General features: G+C 49.5%; 1 protein-coding gene across 1 annotated transcript in view; it reads left to right on the forward strand.

Moving 5' to 3' along the window:
• The first annotated feature begins 3,340 nt into the window (after positions 1–3,340).
• Card11 (caspase recruitment domain family, member 11) overlaps positions 3,341–14,140 on the forward strand; it is a 136,958-nt gene continuing 126,158 nt past the window's right edge. The window contains exon 1 of the mRNA NM_001419863.1: positions 3,341–3,592. The gene's annotated coding sequence lies outside the window, so the exon portion shown is untranslated. The remainder of the gene's footprint in view (positions 3,593–14,140) is intronic.

Here is a 14,140-nt window from a genome sequence, read left to right on the forward strand (position 1 = left end):
CTAGGCATAGGAGCCTGTGTAACAACACTTAATGGTCAGAAGTAGCTAGACAGAGCTGTATTGGACTGCAAAGTCCTGTGTCTTCACAAGAGCTCTGTACCACACGGTACACACATTTACCAAAACTCATTTCATCACACAGCCAAGACCTGCCTGTAAATTTTAGGGGATGGAGAAGTGGCTCATTGGTTAAGAGCAATTGCTATTGTTGCGAAAGACCCAAGTTCTATTCCCAGAACCCACACCAGATGACTGACAACCTCCTGAGACTCCAACTCCAGGAGATCAGAAATCCTCACCTGGCCTCTGTGGGTACCTCCATTTATGTGTGCGCGTGCACACACACACACACACACACACACACACACACCACACATACACACACACATGCATACACATACACATATACCCACACACACACATACTCACACACACACACACACATACACCACACACACACACACATACTCACACACACACACACATATACCACACACACACACATACACACACATGCATGCACACGCACACACACACATACCCACACACACACATACACACACACATAGATCACACACACACATACTCACACACACACATAGACCACACACACATATACTCACACACACACACACACACACACACACACACTTACAGAGAGACAGTGAGACAATATATGCATAGTTTTTAAATAATATATACTTAAATATATAGTACATATAGTATATAGTACACATATAAATAATGTACACTTATACACACTTACAGAGTGAGACATATACATTAAGTATGTATTATTTATTATTAAATAATTAAATGTTATTAAATCAATGTGTTCAAATATACTATGGTATATATAGATAACATATATTTTAAATAATACTTTAAAATTATATAAAATTATATAACAATTTTATGTGAATATATATGATCTGTGGTGTGGTGTGTGACATGTAATGTGTGATATATAATGTATAAATTAAGACCTACGTGTGATTTCTTACATTTATGGATTCTCTGAGCAGGACTAGATGACACCTCAGTAGACAGATTGATTCTTCACAAGCATGAAGAGTTGAGCTCCATTCTCCGAGCCCACATTTTTAAAATAGGTACATGTGGCAGCTTGTGCTTGTGACCCCCGTGCTGTGGGGGCAGAGACAGGTGGGTCCCTGGGACCCACCGGCCGGCCAGCTCAGACAAACGCCAAGTTAACGACAGACACTGTCTCAAAAAGACAGGCGCATGACACCTAGTGCTCAGCACCCAAGGGTGACCTCTGACCTCCACACACATACACACGCAACTATACACACAAGAAAACATACGCAGACTCGTAATATTTTATTTAAGTTTTAAAAATTAAAAGTAATAAAAGGCTTAAGTGCATAGCTTGTTTGGTGTATGCGATGCCCAGGGTTTAATTCCCAATATGAGGACAAACCCAGTTCTCACACTAGTTACACGCAGGATACAGTCTGTAGACAGCACCTGACCAATGGCTGCTGCCTATTGGAAGTGCATCTGAAATGAGGATTGATGCGCGGAGAAATTATGAAGCACCAAACTGTCCTCTAGAGAATCGAGTAGTGGGAAATCATGGATATCACTATATTGTTCTTCTAAACTTTCTGAAAGTTGGACATATTTTAAGAAGTTTTGGGTGGGGGAAGCCAAGTCTTAATGGACCACACCTGCATTCAATCCCATCCATAAATGTCAAAAACTGAAGACTGAGTGAGAGGGAAAAACAAAAGGGAGCCTATGTTTGCTGCCTGCTCTGGGACATTCATGACCAGGAACTGGGTGTGAGACTCAGCAGGAGCGCATTGGCCTAGACTCCCCCAGTGAGGGGCTGGGGCGTGGCTCAGTGGTAGAGCCCCTGCCTAGACTCCCCCAGTGAGGGCTGGAGGCGTGGCTCAGTGGTAGAGCCCCTGCCTAGACTCCCCCAGTGAGGGGCTGGGGCGTGGCTCAGTGGTAGAGCCCCTGCCTAGACTCCCCCAGTGAGGGCTGGGGGCGTGGCTCAGTGGTAGAGCCCCTACCTAGAATCCCCCAGTGAGGGGCTGGGGCGTGGCTCAGTGGTACAGACCCTGCCTAGAATCCCCCAGTGAGGGGCTGGGGTGTGGCTCAGTGGTACAGACCCTGCCTAGAATCCCCCAGTGAGGGGCTATGGGCGTGGCTTAGCAGCAGAATGTCCGTTTACTATGTAGAAGACCTGTATTCAATCCCATCAATGTAAAATCATAAACTAAGAATGCTCCTCAATGGGCAAAACCGGTCTCAGCTGGGGCTGAGTGTGCTGCCACCAGGTGGAACAGTGACTGGAAGAGGCAGGGTGCTGAGGGACACACAGAAGTCTCCTGTTTTGATGGAACATGGTGTGGGTGTGAACTACACGTTCCTATTCAGTTGGTGAGAGGTTGTCCCCCTGGTGCGCGTGCCCTTGTGTGTCTTCCTATGCTTGAGTTGTCTTAAAGCATGCGGATTCCTTCCTCAGCTTGCATGGAGCGGTGGGGAGAGCTCCCTTTACAGACTGAAAAGTTTCTAAAGGGTTCAACACGGTGTTCAAGCAGGAGGATCTGAGTTCAAATCCCAAGCACCCCTACAGAAAGCTGAGCATGGCCAGGTCTGCAACCCAGGGCTGTGGGCTGGAAACCGGAGGGTCACTGTAGCTTGCTGTCCACCAGCCTAGCTCCACGTTCAGCAAGAGGCTTAAGGGCAGAGAGCAGTCTGCAAAGCCGGACACAGACAGCGTCTTTCAGAAACCAGTGCACATAGCCCCCCCCCCCCCCCACACACACACTTTAAAAAGTAATCTTAACTAATTTTCAAAATTTTTCTTGTAAGGCAAGCTTATTTCTCTGAGCCAAGTATTGGGGACCATGTCCTGACTATTTTACGGACATATTCTTTCTGGTTCCTGGTTCCATTTCTGAGCAAACTTGAATCTCTTGGTAGGAGCAGCTGCCCTCTTCCACATCACCCCTCCCAATGAAGAATCCAACGCCCTTCATTCCAAACTACCCTAAGAATAACTAAAAGTGGGGTACCCCTCCTAAGCCCACACTGGGACCTCATTGGTTGACAGCCCAGGCTGAACCAGCTTCACCCCATTTAAAGCAGGTCCACCTTGGACTCAGCACCCAGGACCCTGACCCAGACCTAGCCATGTCCCCACCCTAGCGCACCCCTTTCCCCACTACAGACAGGCCCCCCGGAGCCTTAGGCTCAGGCTCAGCCCCTCCCCCTCCTTATCTCTTTTTCTAACCTTTTGCAATTTTTTTCAAGTCTCATTTCCTGTCTGGTTTTGCATTTTTCTCCCCCACCCCTACCAGCCTATGACACACTTTCTCTCTGTCTCTTCCCTCTCTCTCTTCCTTCTCTCTCTCTCTCTCCCACCCACTTCTCTCTCCCTGCTTTGAGTTCTCTGATCTCTGGACTCCTGGCACCTGGCACCCCTACAGGTCTCCAAGGCCTAGGGAGGGCGGCAGCCTCGGGCAGGTGCATGCTGGAGACCAGAGCCCAGGGCTGGAGGAAGTTGGCGGCCAGCGTGGAGGAAGCACCCTGAGCCTGTGGAGCATGAATACCCCAGGTAGGTGACGCGGGACTGGGAAAAAAGAGAAGGCTGTGAAGAGGCCGTGCTGTGGGGACACCAGCGGCAATCTGGAGGCAGTGGGGCAGCCGCTTTGGCATCCTCCGCCTCTCTCCCCTCTACTACCCTCCCTAAAGGCTTTGGACTTTGCTCTGGAGCTCTTGGGTCGCTAGCTGCAAACGACAGCTCCTTCCCTAGCTAAAAGAGAGAGGAAGAACAAATAGGGACACCTGTCCCCCCTAAATGGCCGGAAGTTTGCAGGTCACAGCTCAGCCTGACTCAGAGGGTCTTGAGAAGGTGGCCTTCCTGCTCTCCAAAGAGAGGTATTGACATACATGGCCCCCGGTGACATGTATGTTGGGGTACCGATGGCCTGTTCCTCAGAGCCTCCTCCCCAAACCTGAGGAGGTTGAAGAGCTCTTCTGTCCTTTACGGGTACTGAATACAGGAGGGGGTGACATATCACCTGGGATATATTTATGCTGTGGGCTGCAGACTGCTCGAGACCACTGCCTAGCCTGGACTTCCTCTCACAGTCTTAGCCAGAGGCCAGCAGCTCAGCCTTGATCTCTGTACAGCCCGTTTGATTTGTAGTTTGAAAAAAAAATTTTTTTTCTTGTGACATTTATGACTTTTCTGGAAGGTATGACCTACTAGGAAGCGGGGAAAGGGTCCCTCACCCAACGTTTATTTAGTACCTATGTATGCATAATGTGTCCTGGAAATCAGTGTCTGTGAATTAGTGTGTGGACAGGAATTCAGCTGCAGTCCTTCACCCGCATGCCTTCCCCGAATCCCGGTCATCTCCATCCCCGAGGCATCTGTAAAGAGGGAGTAGATGCCCCTGGGTCTGCGATGGGTGCTCCTAGAGTAAAGCCAGGGACCTTCGGCTGTGGGGCATCACAGGGACATGGCCTGCACCTGTGCAGATCTATTAGCAGAGCATCAGCAAAGCAGGCTCATGATGTCACACGGGGAGATATCACCCCACTCCCACACCCACACCCAGCCTCCGAGCCTGCGCAAAAATGATCCTATCTACTACTCAAAAGAAAAATCACGATAGCAGCTAAAATCAATATCTGTAGGTAAAACTCACAAGGTTTCCAGGCGTTCTGAAGGCTGAGGCTGGAGGGCTGGGAACTCTTGGGCTAGCCTGGGCTATACAGAGAAAGCCTAGACAGACAAAACTCTCTCGTGAGGACGCCAATTTGCTTTTATTTGAGTCAGTCAATCAGTGAACACTTCCTGGGCCGTTCTGTACTTGACACTTGGGGGCCACAGAAATAACATGAAACATGAGGCTGCTTGCCCTGAGATGCCTATCTCGAAGGTAGCACGCTCTGATGACAAAGAGCTTAGAGAAAGAGTGAGGGAGACAGCTGGATTCCCAGCGTCAGCAGGATCCCGGGCTGAGGTGAGATGACAAGAGATTTCCCCCCAAGGGACTGTGGATCTGCATTTTGAGAATGACAGGAGGTGGGATAATGTCCACTACTGAGCCACACCCCAGCCCCTCACTGGGGGATTCTAGGCAGGGGCTCTACCACTGAGCCACACCCCAGCCCCTCACTGGGGGATTCTAGGCAGGGGTTCTACCACTGAGCCACACCCCAGCCCCTCACTGGGGGATTCTAGGCAGGGGCTCTACCACTGAGCCACACCCCAGCCCCTCACTGGGGGATTCTAGGCAGGGGTTCTACCACTGAGCCACACCCCAGCCCCTCACTGGGGGATTCTAGGCAGGGGCTCTACCACTGAGCCACACCCCAGCCCCTCACTGGGGGATTCTAGGCAGGGGCTCTACCACTGAGCCACACCCCAGCCCCTCACTGGGGGATTCTAGGCAGGGGCTCTACCACTGAGCCACACCCCAGCCCCTCACTGGGGGACTCTAGGCAGGGGTTCTACCACTGAGCCACACCCCCAGCCCCTCACTGGGGGATTCTAGGCAGGGGCTCTACCACTGATCTGATTTATCTGCAGCCCAATTATTCCTCCCCTTTCCTCTCTCTCTCTCTCTCTCTCTCTCTCTCTCTCTCTCTCTCTCTCTCTCTCTGTGTGTGTGCATGCATACATGCTTTCGAGCATGCATGTGTTCCATCTACAGGGTCTTGGGTCTGTATTTGTTGGGAGACTTGGGACAGGCTTGCTGCCTGCTGAGCTCTATGATGTCATCACCTATAGAGTCAGAGTGCCCACCCTGGTTTTTAGCATCCTCCATGGCAGCAGTTCTCAGCCTGTGGATCGTGCCTCCTTTGCACGGGAGTCACCTCAGACCCTCAGAAAGCAGATACTTACATTACAATTCACAACAGTAGCAAGATTAAAGTTATGAAGTAGGGACAAAATTAATTTTAAGGTTGGGCATCACCACGACATGAGGAGCTGTATTGAAGGACTGACACAGAAAGAACATGGTTAGGAAGGTTGAGAACCAGCACTCTATGGTACTTGGGGTAGTTATAAAAGATGTCCTGAGGCTAAAGACGTGTCTCAGTGGTTAAGAGTTAGTACTGCTCTTGCAGACGACCTATGTTCAGTTCCTAGAACTCTTGTCAGCAACTCACAACAAACTCTAAGCCCAGCAACAGGAAATATGGTGCCCCTTCTGGCCTTCCTGGGCACTGCACTTACACGTGCGTATCTACTCACAGACATATACATACACACATTATTTAAAATGAACCCTTTAAAATATGTTTAAAGGAAGCCAGGCAGTGGTGGCACATGCTTTTAATGCCAGCACTCGGGAGGCAGAGGCAGGTAGATCTCTGTGTTTGAGGCTAGCGTGGTCTACAGAGTGAGTTTCAGGTCAGCCAGGGCTACACACAGGAATACTACCTTGGAAAACAAACGAAAAGAGTTTTAAGGAAAAAATGAATTTGCTGCTCACTGCCCTGTCTGTTAACATCCAAGCGCCAGGCACAAATTCAAGGTTACAGTTTGAGGTCAGATTTGGAAGATCATCATCACTGACTGCCCCCACTACAGCACAGCTGGGTAGATTTCTTTGCCTGGGCTGCCTCAGTTTCCCTATTTACAATACCAGTCTTACAGGATGACTGCGGGGATTGAAAGAAATCAGAGTGCTGCTCAGGGACCCTGCCCTGGAGATAAAGTGTTCTTTGTGCCGCTGCATGGTTCACACAGGCTGGAAAATACCTGTATTGGTCGAAACCTGGGGACAGAGAGAAAAGTAAAAGGCAGCTTCAAAGAAACCCCTCAAAAATGCTTTCTGCTGAAGAAAATTGACAGGATTTTGTTGGGATTTTCTTGCAATGCTAGAGATTGAAGCCAGAGACGCATTCAAGTTAGACAATGGCTGTATCACTAAACCACATCTCTATCCCCTCAGTGGGAGATTCTAGGCAGGGGCTCTACCACTGAGCCACGCCCCCAGCCCCTCACTGGGGGATTCTAGGCAGGGGCTCTACCACTGAGCCACGCCCCTGGCCCCTCACTGGGGGATTCTAGGCAGGGGCTCTACCACTGAGCCACGCCCCCAGCCCCTCCCTGGGGGATTCTAGGCAGGGGCTCTACCACTGAGCCACACCCCGGCCCCTTACTGGGGGATTCTAGGCAGGGGCTCTACCACTGAGCCACACCCCCAGACCCTCACTGGAGGAGTCTAGGCAGTCGTGCTACCCTAGAGAACACATCCCTGGCCCCAAAGAGCAATTACAAGGAACAGATCCCCAGGTTTCATCCTCCTTATCCAGCCAGGCCACGTGGGAAGAGAGTGGTTCTCATAAACCACCTCTAAAGAACTCACATCCCCACACCCTCCTGTAAGGACCCTGCTGTCTGGCCCAGTGGTTTTAATGGTGTGACTGTTTTCAGAAAGGTAACCTTTCAGGCAGTGATTTGCTCAAGGGCTCAGAGATTACGGTCACTCTCAGATCTGTGTGGCCGTGGCCCAACGCCAGGAGAAATGAAAGCTCCTTACCAGGTCCTGCTGCTGGGCAACTGCTCCCTCTTTTCGCCTTTGGCTCCTTGTCCTCTCCACTGGCCCATGTATCCATCCATTCCTAACTAGATCGTGCTCCAGACAGGTTGAGCAAGAGAAGGGCACGCAAGCTTCATCCCAACCCCTCCCCCAGATGCATTATATGTTACAACACCAACCTCCCTTCTGCCCCGTCTTACTGAGGAATATGCAGACCTTAGAGTGAGGGTCAGCCCCACCCTCTGGCTCTGCTGTGCACCCCTCTCACACCTAGAGGGAGTGAAGCCAACACCTGCAGGAACTCTGGCTTTCTCTAAGCACTGCCACCCCTCGTACTGACCTCATCGTTAGGAAGCAAGATGTTTTACAAGAAAAATCTACAGACTTGGAGCCAGATGACCAGGCCACTGTCCCGAGTTCTTCCCTGTGAGTTGCGGGACCTCAGCGAAGTGCACATGTAAAACAATAGCGTCCCAGAAGATGGGGAGAAAAGTCAGTAGCTGACGGCTCGTTGCTCCTGTAGAGACCTGGGTTCAATTCTCAGCACCCACGTGGTAACTCACATCTGTCTCTAACTCCAGTGCCAAGGTACCTGACATGCTCTCTGGCCTTTGGGGGCACTGGGTGCACACGGTTCATAAACATACATGAAAGTGAAGCATTTCATGAAATAAAAACAAGTGTGTGTTTGGTCCCAGCACTGAGGCAGCAGAGGCAGGTGGATCTCTGAGTGTGAGGCCAGCCTGGCGCTAGCTCGAGAACAGTCAGGGCTCCGTCAAAGTAAAAGAAAAACAACAAAAAAAAAAAAAAAAAAAACATAAGGAGATGTCTCAACAAAGCATTTGCTTTGCAAGGATGAGGACCAGAGTTCAATTCCTGGTGTTTATGTGAAGTCGGCATGCAGTTTTAATCTCAGAGCTGGAGATGCAGGGACAGCGGGATCCCTGGGTGTTTAGGCCGTCCTAGGGTGTTTAGTTGATGAACTATAGGCTAATGAGAGACCATACCCAGGTAAGCAGCATTATTCCAACTAATGATCAGGATTGTCTTCTGGTTTCCATGTGAGTTAAAAACAAAACAAAGCAAAGCAGCACACACACACACACTTATACACTCACACATACACACACTCACACATACAAACACATACTTACACACACACAGGCACTCTGACATACTCTCACACACTCACATACCTACTTATACACACACACTCACACGCACACATACTCACACACACATATACTTACATACATGCACACACATACTTACACTCACACACTCACACACGCACTCTGACACATACATACTTACACATATACACTCACACAACATACTTACACACACACACACACACACACACACACACAGTGCTTCCTAAATGGACATGGTAATGCAGGCCTGTCACCCCAACTACTTAGAAGGCTGAGGTAGAAGGATGGTGAGTTCAAGTCCAACCAGGGCTACAGAGTGTGTTCAACCAATCTGGGCAACTTAGTGAAATCCTGTCTGTCTAAAATTAAACAACAGAAAAAAACACAAAAGTATCATCCTAAAATTAACACAGTACTTTCATATAAAGCAAATGTGTTACCATGCAGCGGGACATCTGCTTTTTACTTTTCCTTTTGTTTTGATTATTATTAGGATAGAAGGCAGAAAAAAGTTAGGTGTAAAACAGCACATAGGACGAAGAGTCCTTTCCTTCATATGTGAAGAGCACTTATAAATCAATTAGTCACTGGAATCTGCTAACTTCATACTGAAGGAGCCAAACAAAAAATATTTTAGGGTGTGTAAGTTAGACCGGTCCCTTTCAAAGTGACTCAACTCTAGGCCACAGACAGAATGGGTGTGTGGGTGGCACAGGATCGACCTGGGAGGAACCCCACCTACTCCAGAGTAAGAGAGTCTGTTCAACCAGTGGAGAAAGTGCTAAGGGACACAAACAAACAGAAAACGGGCAGAGCAATGAAGACATGTCACAATGAATACACACAGACACACATACACACATACTCAATACACTCATGCTCACATGTGTGCAATAATACTGAAGGGGATAACAGTTTTAACTGCTGGACTAGAAACATTCAAACAGGTCTGATGTAAAAAGAGAGGAGGAGAAGACACCTGGCCATAATGTTGGGGCACTGGTGGAAAGAAATTTCAAGGCTAGCCTGGACGACATAGCAGCACCTTGCCTCAAAAACTGTGTGAGAAGGTCGAGGAGAGGGCTGGCTCAGTGGGTGAAGAGCTTGTTGCACACGCCTAAGGACCTAGGTCAGGGTCCCTAGCACTCACTTGAAAGCTGAGTGCTATGGCAGGCTTTTTTTTTTTTTTTTTTTTTTTGGTTCTTTTTTTTCCAGAGCTGGGGACCGAACCCAGGGCCTTGCGCTTCCTAGGTAAGCACTCTACCACTGAGCTAAATCCCCAGCCCCTGTGGCAGGCTTTCTTAACCTGGGTCTCCCTTCTCCCTAAAGTCACCAGCCCACAAGGACACAAGAAGCAGAGTCAACCAACAGGGTTTTGGAAGGCCCATGAGTACAACAGAGATGACCACACTCTAGCATCAGCGTCCGGGAGACAGGTCTACTTTGTTAGGGGTGAACCAAGGGTTATATAGCTTTGGGGAAGGGGGTAGGACTATCCAGGGTGGGTGAGTTCATAGGCTGAAGGCTGAGGCACTGCGATGCCTCATTAGCATGAGAGGCATTCCAGGAACCTCAGAATGGGTAACCTCACCTAGGCAACATGACTGGTGGCTGACTGGTGGCTGACATTCACAGGTAGAGGATGGGGGTTTCGAGCTCCTCAGACAACGTCAGAGAAGGAGACGCCCTGCTGGTAAAGGAAGTCTGCCATTTTGCACAGAATTTCGGGCTTTCCAGTAATGTCAGACTTTGACCTTAGTGAGCAGGGTCCAACAAGCACTAGGGTGGGGGATGGGGAGTGAGACAGGAGGAGTGAGCCAGTCTAGACTACCAGTGAGCTCCAGATTCAGTGAGAGACCCTGTCTCAAAACAACTGAGTAAGAGCTGCAAAGTCAATGTCTGACCTCCACATGTATGCATGCATATGGGTGAATATGCATATACACGCATGTGTGCACACACAAATTTGTGAAGATAGAAAAAAGGGAAGGAAGAGGAGAGGAGGGGACAGGAGGAGAGAGGAGGGGTTTGTGAAACCTAATCATGGCAAAGGGTGAGGGAGATGGCAGCCTTACAGGCTGTTGACTCGAAAACATACATGCATTCTATATGTATACATATATACATACAAACACACAAACAGCATAAGAATGAATAAACCCAACAGCTCAAGACATTTGCTTGTAAGATGTGTTTGCACAAGCTTATGAAGATTTGTGCAGCTTACTACCGGGTAGGGCCAGCCACGCACTGGGTGCTATGAAGGCGTGGAAGAGGACCTTTACTGAGACAGTGTGGGAGAAGACACTAAAACACCTAAGTAAGGAACTTGGGGCTTTAAATATTTATCTTAGAGCCTTTCTTTTACCTGAAATGTTTGTGGTGCTGTTTGTATATATGTGTGTCTGTGAGTTTACATGTGTGTCTGTGTGTTTACATGTGTGTGTATATTTGTGTTTGTGTGCATACACCTGCATCTGTGTGGGTACATGTGTGTTTATATAAGTGTAGATGCATGTATGTTGCATGTACATATGTGTACATGTGTATTCATGTGTGTGCGTGTATATCCATATTAACATGTCTGAATATTATTCGTGTGTGCATCTGTATACATGTGTGTGCATATACATGTGTGTGTGTGCACAGGTACACATGTGTATGCTTATGGAGATCAGAGATCAAACTCAGGGATTGTTTCCCAGGAGCCATCCACTCATTTTTGAGACAAGGTCCCGCCAGTCTTTGGCTGGCCGATTAGGCTACATTGGCAGGCCAGCGAAGCCCAGTGATCCTCCTGTCTCTGAGCTGGTGCTACCATTTCAAACATGCACCACCAAGCCCATCGTTTATGTCTGTGCTGGGATTTGAACTCAGGTCTTCATGCTTGCATGGTTGACAGACACGCCACCCCCACCCCCACCCCTTACCCGAAACCTTTTTCAAAGCTGTGAGTTCAGGCCTAGCTTTTTGGGAGATCCCAACTCACCACACCATAGCAGCATTTCCTTCAGGGCTGGGTATCCATTTCAATTCTGTCCCACACTGAGGGCAGTGTGACCAGCCCCAGGCTGTGGTCTCTGTCATGATTCTAAACTAATGCCCATCAGTGAAGAAAACTTTATTTTACTTCAGGGTGTTTTGCCTACATGTATGTCTGTGTACCATGTTCCTGCCTGGTGTCCACAGTAGATATTGGATCCCCTGAGATTGGAATTACAGATGGCCGTGAGCAGCCATGTGGTGCTGGGAATTGAACCCTCAGCCAGTGCTTCTAACCACTGAGCCACCTTACTAGCCCCCACCTATTTTGAGACGACAACTCACTGTATAGCTCTGGCTAGCCTGGAACTTACTATGTAGATCAGGCTGGTCTCGAACTCCTGCATCCACCTCTTGGTGGGACTAAAGGAATGTGCCACCACACCACACCTGGCATCATTTCTTTTGCTATCACGGTGTATTGTGAGTGTATGTGCACATGTATGTGCAAGTGCGAACATACATGTGATGCCTGAAGAGGACGTCCAATGCCCTGCTCTGTCACTGTGCACCTTCTAAGCCTGCAGCAGGCCAGTAGGAGGCAAGCCCCAGCAAGCCAACTGTCTCCACCCCACCCCCACAGCACTGGAATGACAGACAAGAATGTACCGTACCCCGAATTATGTGGGCACTGTGGATTTGAACTCACGTCCTCATCGTTGCTCAGCAAACACTCCTTCTGACCCATCTCCTCGGGTCAGGATTTGATCTCATTAAGATAGAACTGTTCGCTTCAGTCTTACACGAACAGGTTGCTGTGTCAGCTTGGTTGTCTTGGATTAGACTGTATGGGGCCATTCCCTGCCACCCTCCCCAGCCTCTCCCTTCCCCTGTCTCCTCCCCCGGCCTCTCCCCTCCTCCACCTCGTTCCCCTAGGCAGAGTTTCACTTCTATTTTCATGTCATTTCCACACAGTGATTTTTGTGCAACCAGAAGAGAATCTAGGACGAGAGAGATTTCCTGTATACATGCAGAGCCAATCAGATCTAGACACGGGTCATTCATAGACCTCCATGGTGTCTCTCACAAGTCCTCCCAATAGCAGGCCCCAAAGCAGATGCTCCCCTAAGTTCCTTAAGCCTTGCCTAGCCCACCCTGACCTTCTCACAAATGCAGCCACACAGGATCCTCCTGGCCTCCTGCCTCCTTTACTCAGGCAGGTCTGGGAAACTCCTTCATGGGTTTGGCTAAGGCTTCACAGCATACTGTAATTCTTTTTCCCATTCTACCATCAGTAAGCCTTTCTATGTGGTGAAAGGTGTGCACTGAGCTGGGAATACAGCTCAGTGGTAGAGTGTTTGCCTAGTCTGCCCAAGCCTCTAGGCAGTGCTGAGAACAAGACAAAAAGTGTACTTAGGTCACACAGTTGGATTCAGACAGGTTAAGTCCAATTTTGCTGGCAATGTCTGGAGAATCCTACTCTGAATCAGTAGGTTCCTCCTCCTCCTCCTCCTCTTCCTCCTCCTCCTCTCCCTCCTCTTCCTCCTCCTCTTCTTCCTCCTCCTCTTCCTCCACCTACTACTACTACTCTTCTTTCTCCTCCTCCTCCTCCTCCACCTACTACTACTACTACTACTACTACTCTTCCTCCTCCTCCTCCTCCTCTTCCTTTTCCTCCTCCTCTTCCTTTTCCTCCTCCTTCCTCCTCTTCCTTTTCCTCCTCCTCCTTCCTCCTCTTCTTCCTCCTCCTCCTCTTCCTTTTCCTCCTCCTTCCTCCTCTTCCTCCTCTTCCTTTTCCTCCTCTTCCTTCCTCCTCCTTCTTCTCTTCCTTCTCCTCCTCCTGCTCCTCCCTCTCCTCCTCTTTCTCCCCCTCCTCCTTCCTCCTCCTCTTCCTTTTCCTCCTCCTCCTCTTCTTCCTCCTTCCTCCTCTTCCTCCTCTTCCTCCTTCCTCCTCTTCCTCCTCTTCCTTTTCCTCCTCCTCCCTCTCCCCTCCTCCTCCTCTTCCTCCTCCTCTTCCTCTCCCTCCACCTCCTCTTCCTCCTCCTCTCTTTCCTCCTCCTCCTTCCACCTCTTCCTCCTCCTCCTCCCCACCTCTTCCTCCCCCTCCTACTCCCCTCTTCCTATCTCCTCCTCCTCCTATCCCTCCTGCCCCTTCCTATCCCCTCCTCATCCTCTTCTTCCTATCCCCTCCTCCCCTTCCTCCTCCTCCCCCTCCTCTCCCTCCTACTCCCTCCTCCTATCCTCTCCTCCTCCTATCACCTCCTCCTTCTCCTCCTGCTCCCCTCCTACTCTTCTCCTCTTCCCCTTCTCCCTCCCCCTCCTCTGTTTGAATGAACATGGTTCCTCCTGCAGGCTCAGATATTTGTATGCTTAGTCCCCAGTTGATGAGCTGTTTGGGAAGGATTAGGAGGTGTGGCCTTGTTAGAGAAGATGTATCACTAAGGGTGGGCCTTGAGATTTCAA

The sequence above is a fragment of the Rattus norvegicus genome, chromosome 12 (genome assembly GCF_036323735.1).
Source record: "Rattus norvegicus strain BN/NHsdMcwi chromosome 12, GRCr8, whole genome shotgun sequence".
In the NCBI taxonomy this organism is placed as follows: domain Eukaryota; kingdom Metazoa; phylum Chordata; class Mammalia; order Rodentia; family Muridae; genus Rattus; species Rattus norvegicus.